The sequence below is a fragment of the Miscanthus floridulus genome, chromosome 3 (genome assembly GCF_019320115.1).
Source record: "Miscanthus floridulus cultivar M001 chromosome 3, ASM1932011v1, whole genome shotgun sequence".
Taxonomy (NCBI): Eukaryota; Viridiplantae; Streptophyta; class Magnoliopsida; order Poales; family Poaceae; genus Miscanthus; species Miscanthus floridulus.
Genome location: NC_089582.1, coordinates 12352796 through 12374887, shown reverse-complemented (window position 1 = coordinate 12374887; position 22092 = coordinate 12352796). Strand labels below are relative to the sequence as shown.

Genomic DNA, 22092 nt, shown 5'->3' with positions numbered 1-22092 from the left:
TTTAGATATAGGGGCTCAAGTAGAGGTCCTACTAGAAATACCCTTAGATGCCCAAAGTTGGCCAAAATGAGAACCACCAATTCGCTGGTCTAGATTTGGCAATGCTAAAATTTGGCTTGGCTATTTGGGCTGTGTTCAAATGAAACTACATTAGGGCCCGTTCGTTTCCCCTGGAACGACCACCTGAAAAAAAAATCCTAGCCGGAATGCTAGTTAAATTTATATAAGCTTCGTCAGCTAGAATAATTCTTGGGCTAGTATTACTATAATCGAACGGGCCCTAAGTGAGTTGAGTGACCTTTTGACTATAGAACGGTGGAACTACATATATGACTATATGAGTTGAGTGATATTTTTTTACAGTCGTTTTGTATCAGGTATGTTAAATTTATATATCGAAATAAATATATAGATTCAGGCCCTGTTCGCTTCTCTTATAATTCATCTTTTTCAGCTTGTTTTTTGAGCCAGAATAGTATTTTTCTCTCGTAACAAATCAACCGGAACAGCGTTTCGGTTTGTTTTTTCAGCGAAACGAACGGAGCCTCAGTGATCTTTGATTGTAGCAACGAGCAATCATTTATGCCCGTTTGGAATGTAGAAATTTTACTATTTCATAAGTCTTTTGTATAAAATAAACTGATTTATATGAAATCCCTATACAATTCTCGGGAATTTTTCATGCATTCCAGTTTCCAAAGTTGGATAATAAAGCCCAAAGGTATTTGGATGCAACGGTGGCACGTAATTTCTAAACATTCCCTATGCAACAAATAAGGTTTGAGTTACAGCTCAATGACAAGTGGGCCACGACCCAACAGAATTTTCATATCAAATCTCGTTCCTTCAATTCACTGACCTGTGGGCCCAAAAAAACAGAGGGCGCACTGTCAGTCTCACCTATGCACTGACCCTTATCCCGTCTCCCCTGCTTCTCCGGCCATCTCTTCTGCCCCATCTCTTCCCCGGCGAGCTCCACGCAGATCCAGAACCGGCAGCGCCGCGGCGGAGGTCCAAGCCGAGCTCCGATTCCTCCCCGCTCCCAATCGCGCAACCCTGTCATGGCGAGCGCGGTGCGGCGGCGAGCCCCCGGGCATTCAAACCGCCGGCGCGCGACCATTCCTGTCCGCCCGCCCCCCTCTCCCTCTCGTAAATCCACCCCACGCGTCCTCATGGTTCCGCCGGCCTACACCGCCTCCCGGAACTGAAGCGGCACCGGAAGGCGGGGGAGTCCCGGGGACCGCTGCAGATGGGGTGGCGGCGGACGGCTCACAGCAAACTGAATCTCATACCTGCCCAGCTCCGAAAAACTTGTGCACGGTGCAGGTGAGCAGGTGCGTTCAGGCCTACAGGTCATCGGTCGGCGAGGATGAGCTAGGCAAACGCGTGTCTTGGCTATTTTTTTGTTTGGACAAGTCCGGATTGCTTTGCTGGTGTCTACGCTGGTTTTGGCTTATCCTTTGTCTGGGTTGCTAGTGGCGGATCCCATGCATCTGCAACTTGCTACCAATGGGATACAAGGCTTGCTACTCCAATTTACTCATATAATCTAATCTGCCGGTTGAATCAGGACAAGCTGGTAATTTCTCTGCCCTGGATGGAATAATAAACTAAATGCGTGGAGACTTAAAGTATACTACAGGGGAAGACCGCCACAGTTGACTGTGAAGCCTCTTGAGAGAGTTCAGAGTTCAGGGACAATCAATCAAGCCTGTAAGCTTCTCTGCTCTCCGTCTCTTCTCTGGCACATAGGCATAGCCACTAAGCAGCAGATGCATGGGAGCTCACGGGAAGTGTTGAAGCAGAATTGAAGTAACATGTAGATCCTCAAGATCGATCCTGTTTACTAGTTGTCTGATTTTGAATTTCTCTGCTGACAACTCTCTTGCTTTTGAATTTCCACTTTCCTTTCCTCTTTACTAGTTGTCTGATTTTTCTCCCAACAAAACACAGGTGAGCATGCCCTCCAAGCAAGTCATGAACTCATGAATCAGATCTGCTACTCATCTCCAACACAGTTCGCACTTGATTGGTATGATAAGGCACACAAAAAGGTAATCAAACATCAGTCATACATCCCATTGTATTGTTTTTGTTTGCCAGTGCACAACTATTTGGCCAAGTATTCTCTGCTTTAACCACTGCACTGCTCTGGTTGTTATTAATTTGTAGATGGGGTAGTTTGGATTGCTGAGGAGTATACTGCTCTGGTTACCTAATCATATTAGCAAAAGGATTTTCAGCGAACGGGAATGGATTCATCCCCTTCTTTCTTCTGTCAATCCCCTTTGTTGAAGCAGATCCTACCTATGACCTGCCCCGTCTCCATATTTCCTGTCTATACATCTCAATAAGGGGGTCAGTCCATCTCTCCTAAAATTTATTTCCCATTTTGTTCTCTCGCAAGCAATTTCTCGTTGCTTGCTCACTTGCTCTGTTTTCATCCTATGGAGGAGTTTAGAACTTGATCTTATCAATAATTGTTGGAGGTAACACAAACTCGATTAGCCTGAAAAAACCCACAAACCCCAGGCCGTCTCCTTGATTATATATAGAGATAGACATTGCATTGATTACAAACAGCTCACTAGAGCATAGCTAATCAGATAGGTGCCTTGGCAGCCGTACACACCTCTTGGGCTGCCCAAGGTCTTTAATGACTGTAATTAACTAGCATAGTTATCTAGGAAGTGCTTAGGAAGCAGGGCTTATTAACTACATTTCTCCCCCTAAGACCTGCTTCAACTAATCTTGATCTCCTTGATCCCAATCCTGCTCCTCATCTCTTCCAGCTTGGTTTTGCCCAAGGCTTTAGTCAGTATATCAGCGAGCTGATCTGCAGTGGGAATGAACTCTGTCTTGATGCTACCTTCTTCCACACAATCTCTGATGAAATGATGCTTGATTCTAATATGCTTGCTCCTGTCATGGAAAACATGATTCTTTGCCAAAGCCAGAGCAGACTTATTGTCTACTCTGAGTTCCACCACCTCAACTTTTCTTCCCAACAAATCTGCAAACAGTCTTGACAACCACAAAGCTTGGGTTGCAGCTGTTGTCATCGCCACATATTCAGCCTCACAGCTAGACAGAGCAACAACTCTCTATTTGACAGACTGCCAGCTGATCAGGCTGGTTCCAAGGAAGAACAAACATCCAGTTGTGCTTTTGCTTGAATCAACATCTCCAGCCAAATCTGAATCACTGTAACCCACAAACCTTGCTTTGTCTGTTGTTCTGGTGTAGCAGAGCCCATGATCTAGAGTACCAGCCAGGTATCTCAAGATCCTCTTCACAGCCTGAAGATGTTCAGTTGTTGGCTTCTCTAGAAATCTGCTAACATACCCTACAGCAAAAGCCAAATCTGGTCTTGTGTGCACTAGGTATCTCAAGCTGCCAACCAGTCTTCTGTACTGAGTTGGATTTACTTCCTTTGCTGTGCTTTCCTTGCTCAATTTCAACCTTTCTTCCATGGGTGTGGTGGCTGGAGTACAACCTGCCATACCACCAAGCTCAAGTATCTTCTTAGCATAATGGGTTTGCTTCAGAGTGATGCTCCCCTCTGATTGTCTCACCTCAATTCCCAGATAGAAAGACAGAAGACCCAAATCACTCATTTCAAAGGTTTGCTTCATCTTTGCCTTGAAAACTTCAATCTTCTGCTGATTGACTCCTGTGATGATCAAATCATCAACATAGACTCCAATTACCAGTAGGGAGTCACCTGATCTCTTCCTGTACATAGCAGCTTCATACACATTCTGCTCAAAACCCATCTGCTTGAGAGTCAAGTCAAGCTTGGCATTCCATGCCCGAGGAGCCTGTCTTAGGCCATACAGAGCCTTGTGCAGCCTGTACACTTTCTTCTCCTCTCCTGGTACTACAAAACCTGGAGGCTGTGTAACATAAACCTCCTCCTGGAGTTCTCCATTCAAAAATGCAGACTTCACATCCATGTGATGTACTGCCCATCCCTCTTGTGCTGCTAGGGCAAGCAAAACACGCACTGATTCCATCCTTGCAACCGGTGCAAAAGCATCTTCATAATCAACTCCTTCCTGCTGCACAAAACCACGGGCCACAAGTCTTGCCTTGTGCCTAATTACAGCTCCATGTTCATCCTTCTTCAGCTTAAACACCCATTTCAGTGAAATTGGACGGTGACCAGGACGGGGAGAAACAAGTTCCCAAGTCCCATTCCGCTCTACTGATCTCAGCTCCTCCTTCATCGCTGCTTGCCAATCTGGATCATCTTTGGCTTCTTCATAGCTTGTAGGCTCACCAAAATGGGTGAGATTCAGTTCTGCAAACAGCCGCTGCGCCGGCGGAGGGGTTGGCTGATCACCAATAATGTCATGAATCTTCCGATAGCGGAGTTCTTCATCGTCGTGGCAAGCATCCACCCTTTCATCATCATCCTCCAGGGGGGTCACATGCTCAACCTGAGGACTTGCTGGAGCTGGTGTAGGTGTTCTGGGCGACGCAGGCGCCTCTGCCTCCGCTGCGGGCTCCTCTGCTTCCGCTGCAGGCTCTCCTGCATTCACCGGAGAGAAACCAGGCGATGCAGGAGGTGGCGGAGGAGATAGTGAAGGCGACGCTGAACTTCCTACTTTAGGGAGTTCCTCCGCCCATGGGAATTCAACAGTAAACTCACTGCTCGCTGCTTCTGGTGTGCCTGCTGCCGGTGATGCCCAGTCCCAGCCGCGGCCTTCGTCGAACACCACATCGCGGCTGACACGCACGCGCTGGGACACTGGATCATAGATACGGTATGCCTTGGCCCCTTCCGCATAGCCGATAAACACGCCAGCCTCGCCGCGGTCATCGAGCTTGCGAAACTGAGTAAGCAGCCGGGTATAAGCCACACAGCCAAAGACCTTGAGGTGGCCGACTGTTGGTGCCCGGCCGTGCCACGCCTCATAAGGAGTGGCATTCTTCAGCGCCTTCGTCGGGGATCGATTCAGAATGTGCACAGCCTCCCACCAAAACCGAGAGGGCATTTGGCGTTGCTTGAGCAAAGCTTGTGCCATGGCCACCACTGTTTGGTTCCTGCGCTCAACAACACCGTTCTGTTGCGGTGAATAAGGGGCACTGAAATGCCGTTTAATACCTTCATCAGCGCAGTATGCAGTAAACTCCGCGACAGTGAATTCGCCGCCATTGTCGGTGCGCAGGACCTTCAACTTGCGCCCGCTTTCCACCTCTGCTGCCACCTTGACCTTCTTAATTGCTTCTGCTGCTGCGTCCTTGGATGGCAGCAACACAGCCCACATAAAGCGGGTGGCGTCATCGACGAGCAGCAAGATATAACGGTTGCCCGCCGGTGTCGCTGGCGTGACCGGACCGCACAGGTCATCGTGCACCAGCTCAAGCTGATTCTGGGCACGGTATGCTGCTGCAGCCGGAAAAGAACGCCGCCTCTGCTTGGTGGTAACGCAGGTGTCACACACCTGCTCAACATGGTCAACCACCGGCATCCCGCGCGCCATCTCCTCCTTGCTGAGTCGCCGGAGTGCGTCGAAGTGCAGATGGCCGAAACGCTCGTGCCACTGCCACGCCTCTTCATCCTTGCATGCCGCGAGACAGAGAGGTTGTGCAGCCTCAAGATGCAGAATATACAACCTATTCTTCCCTCTGTGTACCTTGGCGAGCAGACGGCGGCTCTTGTCCCAAATGTGAAGCACGCCATCGTCAATCACAACCTTGGACCCTCCTTCATCAAGCTGTCCCAGACTTAGGATAGAGTTCTTCAGCGCCGGAATGAAGTAGACGCCATGAAGAACCCTCTGCTCACCGGTCTTGGCTTGGAAAACAATAGACCCGACGCCCTTGATCTCTACCTTCGACGCGTCCCCGAACCGGACCGTTCCTCGAACGCCAGTGTTCAGATCAGCAAAGAACTCTTGGCGCCCGGTCATGTGATGCGTCGCGTCGGAGTCCAAGTACCAGCCGCTGTCCACCTCTTCTTCGTCCACGCCGAGATAGGCGCGAGCACGTGGCTCGGAGAACTCGACGTGCTGCGCCGTGTAGCTGTGCGCCAGCGTGCTCTGTTCCAGGCTAATGAAGCCATGTGCCAGAAATAGAGCGCCATCTTCATCGCACTCGGCGTACTGGGCGCGCGCCTCATGCCTTCCTTGGTTCCCGCCACGCTGCCCAGCCTGATTTCTGCCGCCACGACCTCCACCACGATTGCCACCGCCGCGGCCAGCACGGTTTCCACCTCCACCGCCGCGCTCTGCATCTTCACGGCGCGGCTGGGGACACTCACGTGCCCAGTGGCCCTCCTGGTTGCAGTTGAGGCAGGTGTTGGGGCCGACGCGGCCAGCAACATTGCCATCTCCTCGTCCGCCACCACGTCCACCGCCTCTGCCTCGTCCTCGTCCACCACCGTGGCTACGTCCACCGCCACCGCGCTGGTTCCTGAATCCAGAACCACCGGCATCATCTCCCTTCTTCTCCTTCCTTCAGCGCGCTCTCCACTGCTCCTCGGTGTACAGCAGCTTGCCGTTGATGGCCACCGGCTCGGTCAGCGCTTGTTCCTCGCGATTATCCACCGCCTTGAGCCTTCCAGTCACCTCCTCAAGAGTGAGCGCCTCAAAGTCGAGGAACTGCTCAATGGCGACAACAATCTGCGCGTACTTGGCTGGCACCGTGCGCAGAAACTTCTCCACCACACGCTCCTCAGTGATGTCGTTGTCACCATGAATGACAAGCTACTGGTGCAGAGTTGACAGACGCAGGGCGAAATCCTCCACTTGCTCGCCGGGGTTGACGCCGATGTTCTCCCAATCGCGGCGTAGGCGCTGCAACGTTGCTCGACGGACCCGGTCCACGCCGATGCGAGTCGCAGCGATGGCGTCCCACGCCTCCTTCGCCGTAGCCTTGTCGAGGAGTGGGATGCCCATCTCCTTGGGCACGGCCCCGACAATCACCTCCAGTGCACGCCTGTCATCGCGAAACTGGACAGGGCCGCCCTCGATGGCGTCCTAGAGATCGCGCGCCTGCATCCTCAGCTTCATGGTCTGACTCCACTCGTAGTAGTTCCACTTGTCCAGCATCGGCCACGATGTGCTGCTACCGGAGTCGCGGTACACCACTCTGCCGTGCGGTGATTCGTAGCGACCGCCGCCGCGGTCGCGCCTCCGGTCCCGCAGTGGTGACTGCGAGCGCCTCCTGTCTCGCGACGGAGTCCGCAGCCCCCGATTCCTGCTCTCCGCCTCCTCTTCCTCCTCCTCTGCATCCTCTTCTTCTCCCTTCTCAGCAGCAATTTCGGCCCGCAGCTCCTACGCCGTCCTTGCTGCCGCCTCTGCAGCAGCCGCCGCCTGCTTTGCTGCCTGGACTGCCAGCGCTGCTGCTTCCTCTGCAGCCTTCAAGCGCGCGGCACGGCCGGAGGAGTCGCCCAGCTCTCCATCGCCGGTTCCCTTGGCCTTGAGCCTGGCAGCGCGCTCAGCAGAGGTCGACATGGGGTGGAGAAGGTGAGGAGTTGGCCTCGTGGCTCTCTGGTGTCTAACCTAGCTCCGATACCAAATGTTGGAGGTAACACAGACTCGATTAGCCTGAAAAAACCCACAAACCCCAGGCCGTCTCCTTGATTATATATAGAGATAGACATTGCATTGATTACAAACAGCTCACTAGAGCATAGCTAATCAGATAGGTGCCTTGGCAGCCGTACACACCTCTTGGGCTGCCCAAGGTCTTTAATGACTGTAATTAACTAGCATAGTTATCTAGGAAGTGCTTAGGAAGCAGGGCTTATTAACTACAATAATTGTTATACATCTGGACACTGCATAAGTGTTTTTTTTCTTACTGGTAACCATGTGAATATATTTTCAAAATATATGAATGTTACATTACACTTATAGTACATAGGATTTTTTTACTATCTTTAGCACAAAATCTCATTTATCTAGAAGTTGCCATTTTTATTCTCAACAAGAATTCTCTGTTTATTCCCTCATTCGCTTTATACTCTTGTATTGATTCATTCAAAACTTTTGCTAGCCCACAAGAACGCTTGTTTCTTCTTCTGCTGTATGCATTTGTGAGAAATTATTTCGCAAGTTGGAGCACCCACATTTGTTTTTTTTCTATAAAGTGCTTGAGTAATCAGGAATGGGTAGTGGAGCTAGTGAACGTCAAATATTGGGGAAAAAATTGGAGAAAAGGCTGCAGGATCCAAAAACAGAACCATTAATATCTTTGCCACTAGATTTTTTGGAAGACATCACATGTGGTTTTTCCACAGAAGCAGTAGACGTAAGAGGTTGCACCACTGTCTCCCAAATTCAAGATGAATCAAGACCTCCAAAAGTAAAAACCAGGACAGAAAATCAAAGGCCTTAGAGCAACTCCAGTGTAGTAGCCCCCAAATCAGGGCCCCTAATTTTGATTTTGGGGCTCCTCGTACTTTTGGGTGTCCTGTTTTCTAGGCTCAACTCCAGCAAGAGCCTCCAAATCAGGGCACCACTATTATGTTTTCTCTCTTTTCTCATTTACTATATGTATTCTGACACATTATGTCGGTGTTTCGAACAAACATCAACTAGTAAATTTATAATTGTTGCGCGTTAGGCCTGGATGGTGTACTAAAGGACACAATGTTTATATTGGTTCGGGCAGAATGTCCCTACGTCCAGTTTGCTGCTGCTCGTGTTATTAGTACCAAAAGAGGTTCATAGTAGGGGGTACAAACGGTCGAGAGAGGGACATGTCCCAAGTCTCTAATGGAAAGGTCGAAAGGATGCCAAGAGCACGGTTGCTGCTTGGCTGTATGTTGTGTGTAGAATTGATTCGTCGTCTTGTGTATCAGATCGATCGGTCCCCTTAGTGGGTGCCCTGCCCTCCCTTTTATAGATCAAGGGGGGAACTGTAACACCCCAAAATTTGCGACTTTTGAAAATAGAGTTAAAATGGTTTATTTTTGAATTTTTGTGCATATGAAAACATAGGAAAATAAAAATTTTCATTAATTTAAAATTTATCATAAGGTAGAAACATGTTTGTCGCATTTATGCCGGTCGCACCTCGTATTTCTATGTGCAAAAGTGTGGGTTTTTTATACGTTTAGGAGACGAATATCTATCTCTAGGAATTTTCCAGCTTCTTTCTGGAATTTAATTCCTACTTCCTTCATCTTAATCTTTATGTTCAAAGTTCCCAACAATATTTCCATGAGCTCCAAATACTTTATTTGGGTTCATCATGTTCCAAAGTGTCTCTGGAAATTTTCCCCAAATTTTTGGAGGTCCCGGAGTATTTTTCGTGGCTTAAATATCAATTCTGGACTTTTCTAGAATTATTTTATCCACGAAATTAATTAATTCCGAAAATAATAAATCTCTCATTTTTTTCCAACCCTCAAAGCCCATGTGCAATAATCCTAATAAATCCTAAAAGGCCCATGCATTTATTTACTAATAGGCTTTAATGATTATTTAGGCCCATTAGTAAATGTGTAGGGTACAACATCAATTAGTACCATATTGCTAGTTGATGTAGATGTGGGGAGTTTTTCTTCCTATATATATCAATCAACCCCTTGGGCAAAGCACACCAAAACTACCGTATGGGGAGCCTCTAGTTTAGGAAATCCCTTGTGTAGTAAATTAGATTTTTCTCATCCTTCTCTCGCCGTTGCCGTCGCCATTGCTGTCGCCGCCGCCGCCGCGCTGCCCAGCCCAGCCATACTCTCCTCGGCAACGAGTAAGGCTGTCTGCCATGTTCCTGCCGATGTCCAACGTGGCTCGTCCGATCGAGTCTTTGTTTCCGGCAATCTGCTATTTGCTGATCAACAATCACCCGGTGCCACACCGCCCGTACGTGCTGGCATTGGCGACGTCCATCATCAGAGAGGATTTCAGCCAGGCTACGCGACCTTGCCATTGTCCTTCGACGTAGGTGAGCGCATCCACAGGAACCCTCTCTATCTTATTCCCTGTCGCATGAACCCAGATTTTGGCATGAAACTTCTGTTTGTTTCGCTGCAGACGTGTTGGCCGTGGATATCTGTTCTGTCCATGGGGCCGGCAACCTTCCTGCTCCACCACCCCGTGAGCCTCAGCAGCATAGCTGCCGTCCAACCCCCTGCTCCAGCAGCAGCGTCGATCGGCCACGAAGTTCAGCCAGCAAAGACTCTGCGTTCTTTTCTTCTTCATGCTTGTAAGATCGATCAAATCCACATGTGCCACGTCTGATCTGCACACAGAACTCCAACCAAAATCACCGTTGCATGTGAGTTTCTATCACTCTGCATTTTAGGTCCCTCTTTCTTTGTAATCGATTCATTGTTCTTCGTGTCTCTTGGAGGTTACAATCTGACATGCATCTGTTGAGCTCCTATACGATCATCAGCTGTTGCCGTGTGCCCTGCTCCAGTTAGCTGTTCCAATTAGCTTGATGACATCACATGACATCACGTATATGTTTTATGGCCGTTTTCTTATAGAAAAACAAATCCAACAATACTATAGAAATACACCACTTGCAATCAACCATGGATCCCCACCGTTTCTCCGTTTTAACTCCGATTTGACACGTTCAAATTGCATTAGGTTCATAATTTTATAATTTACATGTTCATACTACTGTTAGAAAATGTTTTCAACTTTTAAAATTCGTGCCTAGATTTAATCTATTATTTTATTAAAGGAAATCTTGTTTATTTCAAATCTTCTGCGTTTTAATTCTGTTTTGACCCATTCAAGTTGCGTTAGATTCATATCAACGAGATCTACGCGTTAGTGACAGTGTTTACCATATTACTAATTCTGAAATTTTATGGTTTAAATCATATCTTGATTAATAATTATGTAACTGGGTTTTGTAAATAAAATATGATTTATTTTACTTTAGTTTTATAATTTGAATCTAAATTTGACTTAATTCCATATATAGTATCTATAAAATATCTTATATATGTTATTATATAATTAAAACACATGAAGCTAATAGTTTTATATTTTCTCATATGAGCAAATCTTTCGGTAGATGTATCTTTTTCACCGTAGCTTCGATTAGCGTGTTTTTCGCGTCTGTGTGTTCGTAGCGAGACGTAGATTCATTTTACAAACTTTTCATCTTGATTTTATGTTTGGTGTACTATTCTAATTTAGATCTATTGTTTGCTTCGTGTATGATTGTATGGATGCTTGTGTGGTGCTTTATGATTTCGTCCAGTCGGTGAGATATACGTGGTGATCAAGAAGAAGAACGTTGAAGATTAAAGCTTACCGAAGGATCGGTGTTTAAGGCAAGTATAGCATGGGATCTTCCTTATTACCTATTCACCTTTAATCATTTAGTTCATGCTGCATGTGTCTACCTTGACTACCAATAAGGAGATCCTAGTCTTCTGTACTTATACCTTGTTACCTTTGGGTTATTGCATTGGGTAGTTTGATGCTAGTGCTCAACCACAACCATGATCTTGTAACTTGACTAATGGTATATGCAATAAACATTAAAAGATGTTTTTTAGCAACATGGAACAAGGGGGCTAGAGCATCGGACTGTTTTTATGGTGCTCTAGATTCCTCTCTCTAATGATTTATCTGTAAGTGATCATCCGGGACTTACAGTACAGCTGTGAGGGCTACATGGCTCTAGCTTTAGCTCAGTATGAGGATATTTTCTAGCTTGTTAGAGGTTACCTTTATTGGCGTAAGAATGGCTTGCCGAATCGGGTATAGTGCGGCCTCTGTCCCCATGTGTATAGGCTGCGTGTCAATGTGCCATCGGGAAGGGGGGCTCTACATCTGTTTGCCGAGTGAATCTAATGGCCCTAACTTGTTAGACGAACCTTTGAAAGGCTTCATAGTGAACCCTGCCGACCTTCCTTGGTAGTGGGTCAAGAGGCTGATCACCTCGGGCGAAAGGGTAAATCACGACTCACAGTGAAAGTGTACAACCTCTGCAGAGTGTAAAACTAGTATATCAGCCGTGCTCACGGTCACGAGCGGCCTTGGAACATTTATGGAATAGATGATGAACACTGATGATACTGATAATAAAGATGCTCACTAATGATTACCGTTTATTCTACTCATTATTCATGTTTACCTGATCATGTGTTTATGGGCTTGTGATAAACTTGTTGCTACTCAATTGCTAAAATCATGACTCATTAAAAGCTAATCGCAGTGAACCAGTGTCAGCCTTTTGAGCCTCATCAACCCCATGTTATATTTGTTGAGTACGGCATGTACTTACGCTTGTTTTACTTTTCAAATATTTATATGAAAATCCCGGATGGGTACCAGATTGTTGGTCTGGAGGAGTTAGGCTTGTGATCAACCGGTCAGTTGTCCCTGTGGATTTGGAGTCTTCACCTAAAGATCGGAGTCGTCTTTCCGCCGTCTATACTCTGAGGTTATAATATTTATACTAATACGCTATGTATTTAAGCAATGTCTTTTGATAATACCTTTATTTGTAGCTATATGTGAGATTTGACTTTCTGGGCTCACATATGGTGCGTATTTGGTTTTGTTCTTAAAACCGGATGCTACAGGAACATGGGCTACAGATGGGAGAAAGAGGAAAAAACCAAAGGCAGAGAAGGTCCTTCGAAGGAGCCGGGTCCTCCCTTCCCCCTGTGCCTGCCCTGCTAACATGGCAGACTGTGTCAGGGATGGCGTGTTTTTCTGATCCTCGTAGGGCCGTGCCCTGGCTTTATCCAGCAAGTGGGTACGTCCCATCCTACACCGGCAGACAGTGCGGCGTGCTAGGGAGCCGAGCTGTGGCCCTGTGGGGAGTAGCCGGGGAGGTGACCACGTGTCCGTCACTGTAGATGATGTGAGTTCTCCTTTGGATTGTAGTGGTTGTCGTATGCCTGTGTCAGGATCCACGTCCGAGGGCTGACGGCGGCGCCCACAACACTGTAAGACCGTAGTCGGTGCCTACAACACTGTTCGGGCTTTACCATGCCTGGAAGGGCCTAAAGCGCCCGTCCCGTCGTATCCTGGCGGTACCTTCCTGCAGGCGTGCAGGGCATGGTCCTCGGTACTGCTGTTGACTCGAATGTCCTGTCGTACCCTATGCTCGTCATTATGAAGGAGCAGGGTGCAGTCGTCGGGCGAGGCGGAGCCTGCCCTTGGACGTCGGGCGGGGCGGGGCCAGCCCTCAGATGTCGGGCGAGGCGGAGCCAGCCCTCAGTCGTCGGGCGAGGCGGAGTCTAGCCCTCGGAGGTCGGGCGAGGCGGGGCCAATCTCCTGTCGTTCGGGCAAGAAGCGTAGTGGCGTTCTTGTTTGACCGGAAGCGTCAACGTTCGATGGTTATTAGTTTCACCTCATTGGGTACCCCGGTATTAGGTCCCCAACAGTAGCCCCCGAGCCCGAATCGCCCGGGGGTGATTTGACTTGCTAGAGGGTGCGCGCGAGCGTACCCGATGGGTGTAGCCCCCGAGCCCTCGGGTGATTCGGGTAGAATCGCCCGGGGGGTATCTCGATTTGCCAGAGGGTGCACGCGAGCGCACCCGTCGGGTGTAGCCCCCGAGCCCCCGGGTGATTCGGATAGAATCGCTCGGGGGGTAATTTCAGACCCTTCGCGGGTATGGTTGTGAGATTTGGTTTTCGTCAATCTGGACAGTTTAAAGGAAACCCTGGGGTCCCGTTCGCGGGGATTCGTCCAGGGTTAGCCCGGTTGGGACTTGATTTGCGGATCGAGGTTCCCTTGAGGCTTGTGTTCCTGAGTTCTGGCCGCTCGTGGGCCCATCCCTCGTTGGGACGGTCGTCGAGACTGTTGGGCCAGCCCTTGAACTCCTAGGCCCAGGTGGGCCGGAGAAAAAGCTTTTTGACCCGTATCCCCTCTGTGTGAAAAGAGTCCTGGTCTGCTTGGGGAAGGCGAACCGTCCGGCGTGATTTTGGTGGGAAAGGATAGGGATCGCGGGCGCGTATCCCACGACGTGACGCGACGGTGTATCGTGGCAGGCTCGGAGACCTAGGCGGGCGGTTGCTCTTCTCGCATCCGCGCTCCTATAAAACCGAGGGGTTCGCCCCCAGGGTTCCGTACTTTGCCTCCTCGCCTTCGCATCGTCAACCTCCGCCGCCAATCGCCTGAGCCTCCCGCACTTGCATCGCGGCCGCCGTCAAGCTCGCATCCGCATCGCAGCCGCCGTTGAACTTGCATCCACCCCCCTCCCAATCGTTTCAATGGAGCCGTGGTGCAGATCCAACATCACCCCTCAGCGCCAGGAGGGCCTCGTTCGTCGTGGCCTCCTTTGTCCGCTGACCGCCGCCGAGGAGTGGCGGCTGCCCGATAATGAGGACGAGCCGTCGCCGCCCGAAGGGTATGTCGTGTCCTTCGCTCCCTTCCACGAGCGGGGATTCGCCATACCTGCTCACAAGTTCCTTTGGGGGCTATTGGATTACTACTAGGTGGAGCTGTAGCACCTGACTCCCAATGGGGTCCAGCACATTGCGGCGTTCGTCGCCCTGTGTGAGGGGTTCCTGGGGATTAGTCCCCACTTCGACCTATGGCGGTATTTCTTCGCCGTCAACCTGTCGAAGAAGCGGGTTGGGAAGCAAGAGCTGAGCATGCCGATGGGATGTGTCAGCATTCATCTCCGCAACAACCGGGTGAATGAATACCCGTCGATGCGTCTGTCGACCTCCAACAAGGGGTGGCATTCGCATCGGTTTTATGTCAAGTACGACGTTGCCGCCCCCTTGCCGGTGTTCTCCGGGCGCATCATCGAAGAGGTCTCGGGGTCGTGGAAGTGGGGTGTCCCGGACAAAGATAAGAAGAGGATCAAGGACCATCTCGCCGCCCTCCAAATTCTGAATGAGAGGGGCGTGAAGGGATCGGGGATCATCGACGCCTACCATACGCGGAGGGTGGCGCCATTGATGAGCCGCGCGCTTCCCCTGTACCTGATGGCACCCGGGGCGTCGCTCGAAGGGACGGCGCTCGTCGACGAAGCGCTCCCCCCACCGAAGTGGCGCAGCGTATCAAGGAGGCGATGGAGCCTTCGAAGGAACCACCGGCGTTGTCCTTGATTTCGTGTATCTGGTGCCGGGGCATCCCCCAATGCGGCCGGAACCAGGGTTCATAGATTTCGTAAGTTCTTTTTTCCCGTGCCTCCTTTTCACTTGAATTTCTGACTCATTACGCTGACCTCGGGATAGCGGGACCAGCCGAAGAGACTCGTCTTCGAGGACAGCCCGGCTCCGCTGCCGAAGGACCGGATCCTGGCGATAGCGAATCGCACCGCGGCCGAGTGGGATAGGAAGACGAGGGAGCTCAAGAGGAAAAAAATGCTACGGAAGCAGCAAGCACGGGAGCGAGGAGAGGAGACAGGCAGTGACGACGACGACGACGATGACAAGGAGTTTGACGAGGTAGTAGCCGATGTGGATTGGGATGTTCTGGGGGTGAGGATTCGCTGACAGGCACCCAATTGTCCACGCAGGGACCCTTCCCGTTCCACGTGGGGGGAAGTGAGTCCGTGAGGCCGGCGGAGACGGGCCAAATCATCGGCCCGTCCTCGGGACCGGTGGGAGCCGGCGGATCCGCCGCCACACCCGGGGTGCCGGTGGAGGATCGGTGGATGGGGGGAGGTGGATCTGCTGCTGCCCCCGAGGTGCTGATGGAGGGGGCGGCTCTGCTGCCGCGCCCCACGAGCCGATGGGGGCGGGTGGATCTGCCGCCACGCCCGAGGTACCGACAGAGAGGGGTGGCTCCGCCGCCGCGCCCTCGGAGATAAGGGAGGCGAGCCCCTCTGCCCGGGAGCAGGGGGCAGGCTCGAAGCGGTCCTGCCTAGACGAGTTGGAGTAGGAAACCGGGGGTTCGTCCCCAAAACATCCCTACCGCCCAACAGCGCCAGAGTAAGTCACCGATTCCTTTGTTTTTCTGTTTTTCAGCGTGACCTTATGCCTCTTAACTCTTGCAGAGTCTTGCGACGGGGCCGTTCTTTGGCGCTGGCGCACAAGAAGAGTGTTGCTCTTTAGGCGGAACGGGTGCCGTCGCCTGACGTCGCTCTTGTTTCGGGCAGGAGCGGAGCCGATGTTGCGGCCTCGTCGGCCGGCCAGGCGCCGCCCGCGGTGGCGCCCGTGCCCACGGTGGGTCAAGCAGGCGCCGGGGCTGAAGAAGCGCCCTCGGGGGTCGCCGAGCACGTGGCGGCGGAGGTGATTCCGCCACCCTCGTCGGAGCGGATGGAGCTGCCGCTCGTGCTAGCGGCGCCCTCCGTTGTGGGCGCGGCGCCGCAAGCCGAGGGCCCGGCGTCGCAAGTGTAGGTGGCCGTGACCGCGCCAAGCCAGGAGCAGCCGAACGGAGCCACGGTGGTGTCCGAGGTGGCGGCGCAATCCGTGCCTCCGGCGCCCCAGGCGACGGCGTCCGAGGCGGGCCGGATGGGGGGGGGACACGGCCGGAGGGTCCTCGGGCGCCGTGGCGGTGGTGGAGAGGACCAGCGAGAGGTCGCCCTCGGCCCTGATGTCGGGGGGCAGCCGCTCGCCCGCGCGGGGTGAGCCACCGCTCCAGTGGATGGATCCTCGAGGCCCAACGTCGACTCTCTTCTCGCTCGACGATGCTACCGAGAGCATAGAGCGGGGGAGTCTCGACGAAGGGATCTCGGTGATGATGGATGTCCTGGATCAGGCCAGGGTCGTCCTACGTGACGCCATCATTCCCAATGGCCGGGTATCTGCTTGATCTTCCCTCTCGCTTTCTTCTTTCCTCATGTATTTTTGTATCTTTGACACTGGTCTTCTTTTCAGTCCCTCATTGCTCGTAGTCGGGAGAAATCTCGGTTCCTCTACAAGCAAAAGGTGGAATGGGACCGTCTCATCGAGGAGGCCCGGCTGCGCGGAGATGTGAGCGCCCAGCTTGCTGCCGCCAAACAGCGGGAAGCCGAGGCGCGTCGGGACGAGGAGGAGATCCATGGGATGTTCCAGGATCTGTCGGCGAGGGTGCAGCAGGACGAGGAGGCGGCCGCCGGGATCCGAAAGGAGCGGGACGAGCTGCTCCAGAAAGACGCCGAGGCCAGCCAGCGGGCCGTCGAACTCCTTGATGAGCTGGAGACGGAGCAGAATCTTAAGTTGAAAGCCGAGCACAGGTCTGTGGCACTGCAGCAGAAGGCGGATCAGGATGCCGAGGTGATTGCCCGGCTGCGCAGGGAGCGAGACGAGCTGCGCCAGACTGCGGAAAGACTCCGCTCGGAGCGCGGCACGGTCCGCGAGGAGCGCGACCGGGCCGTCCGAGAGCGCGACGAGGAGCGTCAGGTGGTCAGCTCCCTCCGGGCGGATCTTGGAGCCGCGGTGACCCGAAGGCTGGAGGCCGAGAGCATCTTTGCCGGGCTAGGCACGGAGCTTGCCGAGGTGCGGGGGACTCTTCAGGCCGAGAGTGACGAGCACGATCTTCTGCACGCCGCCGTCGGCGTGGTCTTCGATGACCTTGGGGTGGCGCGGCCGGAGGAAACCAGCTCACTTGCGGCCCATGCCGCGGATATCACGACGCGGTTGGGCCAGTTTGAGGAGAACGCCTTTCACGCCGGGATCACCCAGGCCTTTGCTGTTGCCCGCTCGCACTATGATCAGGAAGTTAACTTGGAGGTAATGAGCCTCGGCTTATATATATATATATATATATATATATATATATATATATATATATATATATATATATATATATATATATATATATATGCACACACTTCATTCTACATCCCATTATCCCTTCGAGGTTACTAGTGCCAAAAATATATATATATGAAGAGTGGTTGCTGTGTATCAGTTAGGCTAAGCTTTGGTTGCTAAATGCTAAGTCAATATCTCCACTACAGAGATTTGGTAGACAAGAAGCTTCAATTGCAGATTTTCACATCAGCCAAACATAGTTCAAAAATGATTGTTTTGATTTCTGACTAAGTGACTAAAACTTTTGAAGTAATGATTTCTGATTAAGTGAATGAAACTTTTGAAGGAATGAAACACAATTCTCAGCTAGTAATTACAGTGTATCAGCATCACAAATAGCAGTTTGGTGAAAGTAAAATTCAGAAAAAAAAATATACCTGCAGTAGACTGGGATGAATGTGATGCCTTGCTAACCCTCAACTATTAGAAATATCATTAATTAGAAACTTTGTTCACTTATCACATATATGAATAAAAAAACAAAGGCAAGTCTAGTTTATTACTCTATTGTATGGCCACTGAACTGGCATTGGCTTAGCATCAGCCAAAGTCTCAATGTCACCATAAGGGCGAGGCAGCATTGTATCCCTTTTAATCACAACCTTCACAACAACTTCACAAAATAGCCTTCCAAGAGGTTGGCCTCCTAGTACATTGCTTGGATTTGTTGAAATAACTACTGCCTTAGCCACAGCTTCTGGCTGCAACAAGACATATAATGTTACCTTCTTTCCAACCTGAAATGGTTTATGCACTTGTCAGCAAATATTGAACAATTGTATACAACTGCTAGAACTGAAAGCACTGTTACATTAAGAAAATTACAAGTTCAGTAGGTGAAACACGAGGGGCTTTATTCTTCTTTGTTGGGGCTACATTTTTTATGGGGCTACATTTTTTATGGGACTCGTAGTGCTGCACTCCCGATGAAGATCAATTGATCCTCCACAACACTGTGCACAGAGGAAGCAGGAGCACGCTGCGCACATGGGGCAGGAGCAGGTTGGGCATATGTATATGTATGATTACATTTGGCAATTGAGAATTTTTACAATGGTTGTCGAAAAATGGACGGCTCATGAGGACCGATCCGATGGCTAAAAAGGCAGAGGAACCAAGAGAAACCAATTTGAGAGGCACCGGGAGGAACTTAGTGTGTATTAAATGGTGGGACCATACGCACCGGGTGCATACTAAAATTGGTGGGATTAGCACCCAGCAAAAAGTGGGAAATTTTCTATTTTCGATTTTTTATGTAATTGAGGATAGAATGGTAAATCTATAATTGAAAAATAATGTTTTGGGTAGCACAGAGATGATTGAAGTTGTATAGTCTGTCACGTATAATTCTCCGTCAGACCAGGCCCGGCCCTCTCTCGTCGCTTTGTTCGTGCTGCGGCGGCGGGTGAGGTTGAGGATGAGGGCAGCGGCGGCGGCTGCGAGGGCGAGGGTGAGGGCAGGGCTGCGGCGGCCAGGGCTCCTCACTAGTCCCCGGTGAGTGGCGGCACCGCGTAGATCCGACGATGGCGGTGGATGAGACGAGATCCAGGTTCGAGGTGGCAAAGCTGGCGGCGGCCTCGCCGTCCCTGGCTCCTGCTCTGCGTGCCGCTTCTCCTCGACTTCGTCCCGCTCGACCCGCTGCGCCACCTCCATCGCCAGCCTCCCGACGAGTGCGCTCGCTGACGCCGCGCTCTCCACCTACGCCCGCCTCCGCCTCCCCCACCTCGCCGCACAACTCCTCCACTCCCTCCGCTGCCGTGGGCGCGTCCGCCCCTCCCTCCAGGCAGCCAACGCCGTGCTCTCTGCACTTGCGCGCAGTCCGTCAACGACACCGTGGGCAAGGTGGAGGACCTGAACGACCTCCCCTACTACACCTACCGCAAGTCATAGTGTAACAATTCCCTGCCCTTTTCAGTTTTTTTCAGGTTTTAGTCTCATGTCATAGGACTGTTGGACAGGATTACATGAGCAGTACAAAAGATGTGAGAAAAGAGCAAGAGCTGACCAAATTACTAATAGAATTTTCAAGTTGCAATGCACTAGATTACTTGTCCACATGATATAGGTACCAGTTAACACAAATTAGGTTATCAGTAACTTTCCAATTTCCAAAGGTGTGGTAAAGCTGTCTTCAGAGAGAGAGCATAATGAAATCACCAGTTCCTTTGGATTGTCCTTTTGACTGAAAACTGACCCTTTCTATCCTAGGTTCTACAAGATAGTTACTACATCAGAAAACTATCCAGTTGTGCTATCAAAGTATATTATGTCTCTTGTCACTAAAGGTAGGTGCCACTTGGAATTGTTACACTGCAACTACACTATGAGCAAATGCTATATACTACTACAGACCAAAGCTCCTTGCATCAAAAGCAGACTTTTTAGCACTACTACTACTACTACTAGGCACTAGCAATCACTGCATTAAACCTACAATTTCTTATTGATCTGAACCTGCAATTTCTTATTGATCTGAAGTGATGTGAGCCTGTGACGAGTCGAGCCCACTTAGTAATTTGAACCCTCTCACTGGGCTACTCTATATGTCTGATAAGCACTGTCAGTCTGCTATCATGTCCGGTTTTGTAATTATTAGCCTTGTCGATTATCAAATAGCCAAATTAGTAATGGTTTTTTTTTCAGTGGTGATGTAACTGAAGTTTGGTGCACCATGTGTCAGCTGTTAGTTTCATTTCTCTGATCCATGCATCTCAGATTGCTTACCAGTTACCACCACCAAATTTTACTACTAAATAATGGAACTGTCTTAACATATTTACAGTGAACTTACACATACTGTATTATCAGCTTGTGTACTTTTAGTTATGTCCAATGTTACTGATAATGATTTGGTGGATCATCAGTAAAAATAAAGGGATTGCACTATTTTTTTCAGGCTATTGAATTAGAGGCTGAAGCTTACCCATTACAAGATGAGCTGACAGCAAAAATTATTTCCATCAACGTGGAACGAGTCCGACGCTGATAATTTGGCAAGCTGGTTGCATTGACAAGGAGAGTCCAGAAGGTAAAAGTATGGTCATAATGATGCTTTTGCTTGTTGTGATCCTTTTAAAACTTTTTTTTTGAATATTCCAATCTATATTTTCACTTAAGGTCAGATATGAGATAGAGCAGCTGATGGATGACGATGGTGATATGGCTGAAATATATCTCACTGAGAAGATTGAATGCTTGTTTTTGTTTTTGATAGTAGCATGATAAGTTAGCATGGTTATGTTAGGTGCACGACTTAACAAGTTTAATGTTGGCACATACAGAGGCATTAGGAAAGCTCTAGTTGGCTTGAATATCAGATGTCTGTCGGTGGGTGCTTGCCTTCAACTAGAAATACCTTCCATGTTGCTGTAATTATAAGGATTTTCATATTTCTGTGTGGGAAAAATATTTCCTTTGAGCCACTGGATGGAGTGCAGTTGTCATGTGTGTGGTCCTTGATTAATGATGAATCTACATCTGAATGTGATGCAGGCCAGCCCCGCAGGCACCTTTTAAGCACTGGATGAAGTGCATTTGTCAACAAGAAGCTTGTCTCAGGGGACGCCAGATGCATATCTTTAGAGTACCCAGAGAAATGACAAGTTACAGAATGACTGAAACTTGTGGGATCATATCTTTAGAGTACCCAGAGAAATAACAAGTTCGTCAATTTGGGTCAACTGGAGCACTTGTCTCGGGAGTTGAAGCAAAAAGTGATGATGTAGAAGACTATATGGCATTTGCTGATTTAGTACTTCATTTAGGCTAGTTTTACTAAGAAGCCTAGCTGCTGTTATTTCTCTGTTAGTAGTATTGCATGCTTGTATGAGGGACACATTCCATACTTCCAGTTAGACATGTATCATATGGATGTTTGTATGAGGGACTATATTTCGTGTTCAGTTTTTTCATAAAGAAACAGGAGACGATTAGTTTCTTCTTTAATTGTGCATGTTTGGTTAATGTCTCAGTGATTGTTTCCTTAATAATATAAGTAAATTCATAGAAAATGCTATCTGCTTGATCTGTTAGAGGTGACATCCAAATTGTTTCATGTCCACAGGTCATCAGATTTGGGAAGCTTCAGGGTATCCAAACTAGCATGTTATTTTATCAGACAACTGCTGGAGAAAAAAAAATATTAGACAACTAAACACAATGTAAGTTTGAACTCTTTACTCACTAGTAGTTTCACACATGAATTGTTGAAGGAAATGTTTGACTAAGTATTTACGCCTGAACATACATGAATTTAGTTCAGCATATCGTTTAGGTCTGAACACACATCGTTCTAGCCATCTGGAGAAACTAAAGATCAAATATAGCTTACTAAATAGACAACACATAGTAGTTCTAAAAAGGCCTAAAATGGCTGGTCTGCTGTTTCCCTAGATCCTTGGCCCTTTGAACTCGTTTAGCGATAGATTCGCTACTAAATTCATCTACGACAGTAGGAGGA

The 22092-nt window shown here is 49.6% G+C and overlaps 1 long non-coding RNA gene across 4 annotated transcripts; it reads left to right on the top strand.

Annotated features, from left to right (window-relative positions):
* The first annotated feature begins 805 nt into the window (after positions 1 to 805).
* On the top strand, positions 806 to 21512 carry LOC136541381 (uncharacterized). Of its 4 annotated transcripts, none has more exons than XR_010780345.1 (8): positions 806 to 1326; positions 1571 to 1713; positions 1954 to 2054; positions 2173 to 2358; positions 11182 to 11254; positions 12264 to 12372; positions 20530 to 20661; positions 21126 to 21512. It is a non-coding gene; the product is annotated as an uncharacterized lncRNA (long non-coding RNA). The 4 variants fall into 4 exon arrangements; XR_010780347.1 differs by having other exon boundaries at positions 1571 to 1819; XR_010780344.1 differs by lacking the exon at positions 2173 to 2358.
* The last annotated feature ends 580 nt before the right edge of the window (positions 21513 to 22092 follow it).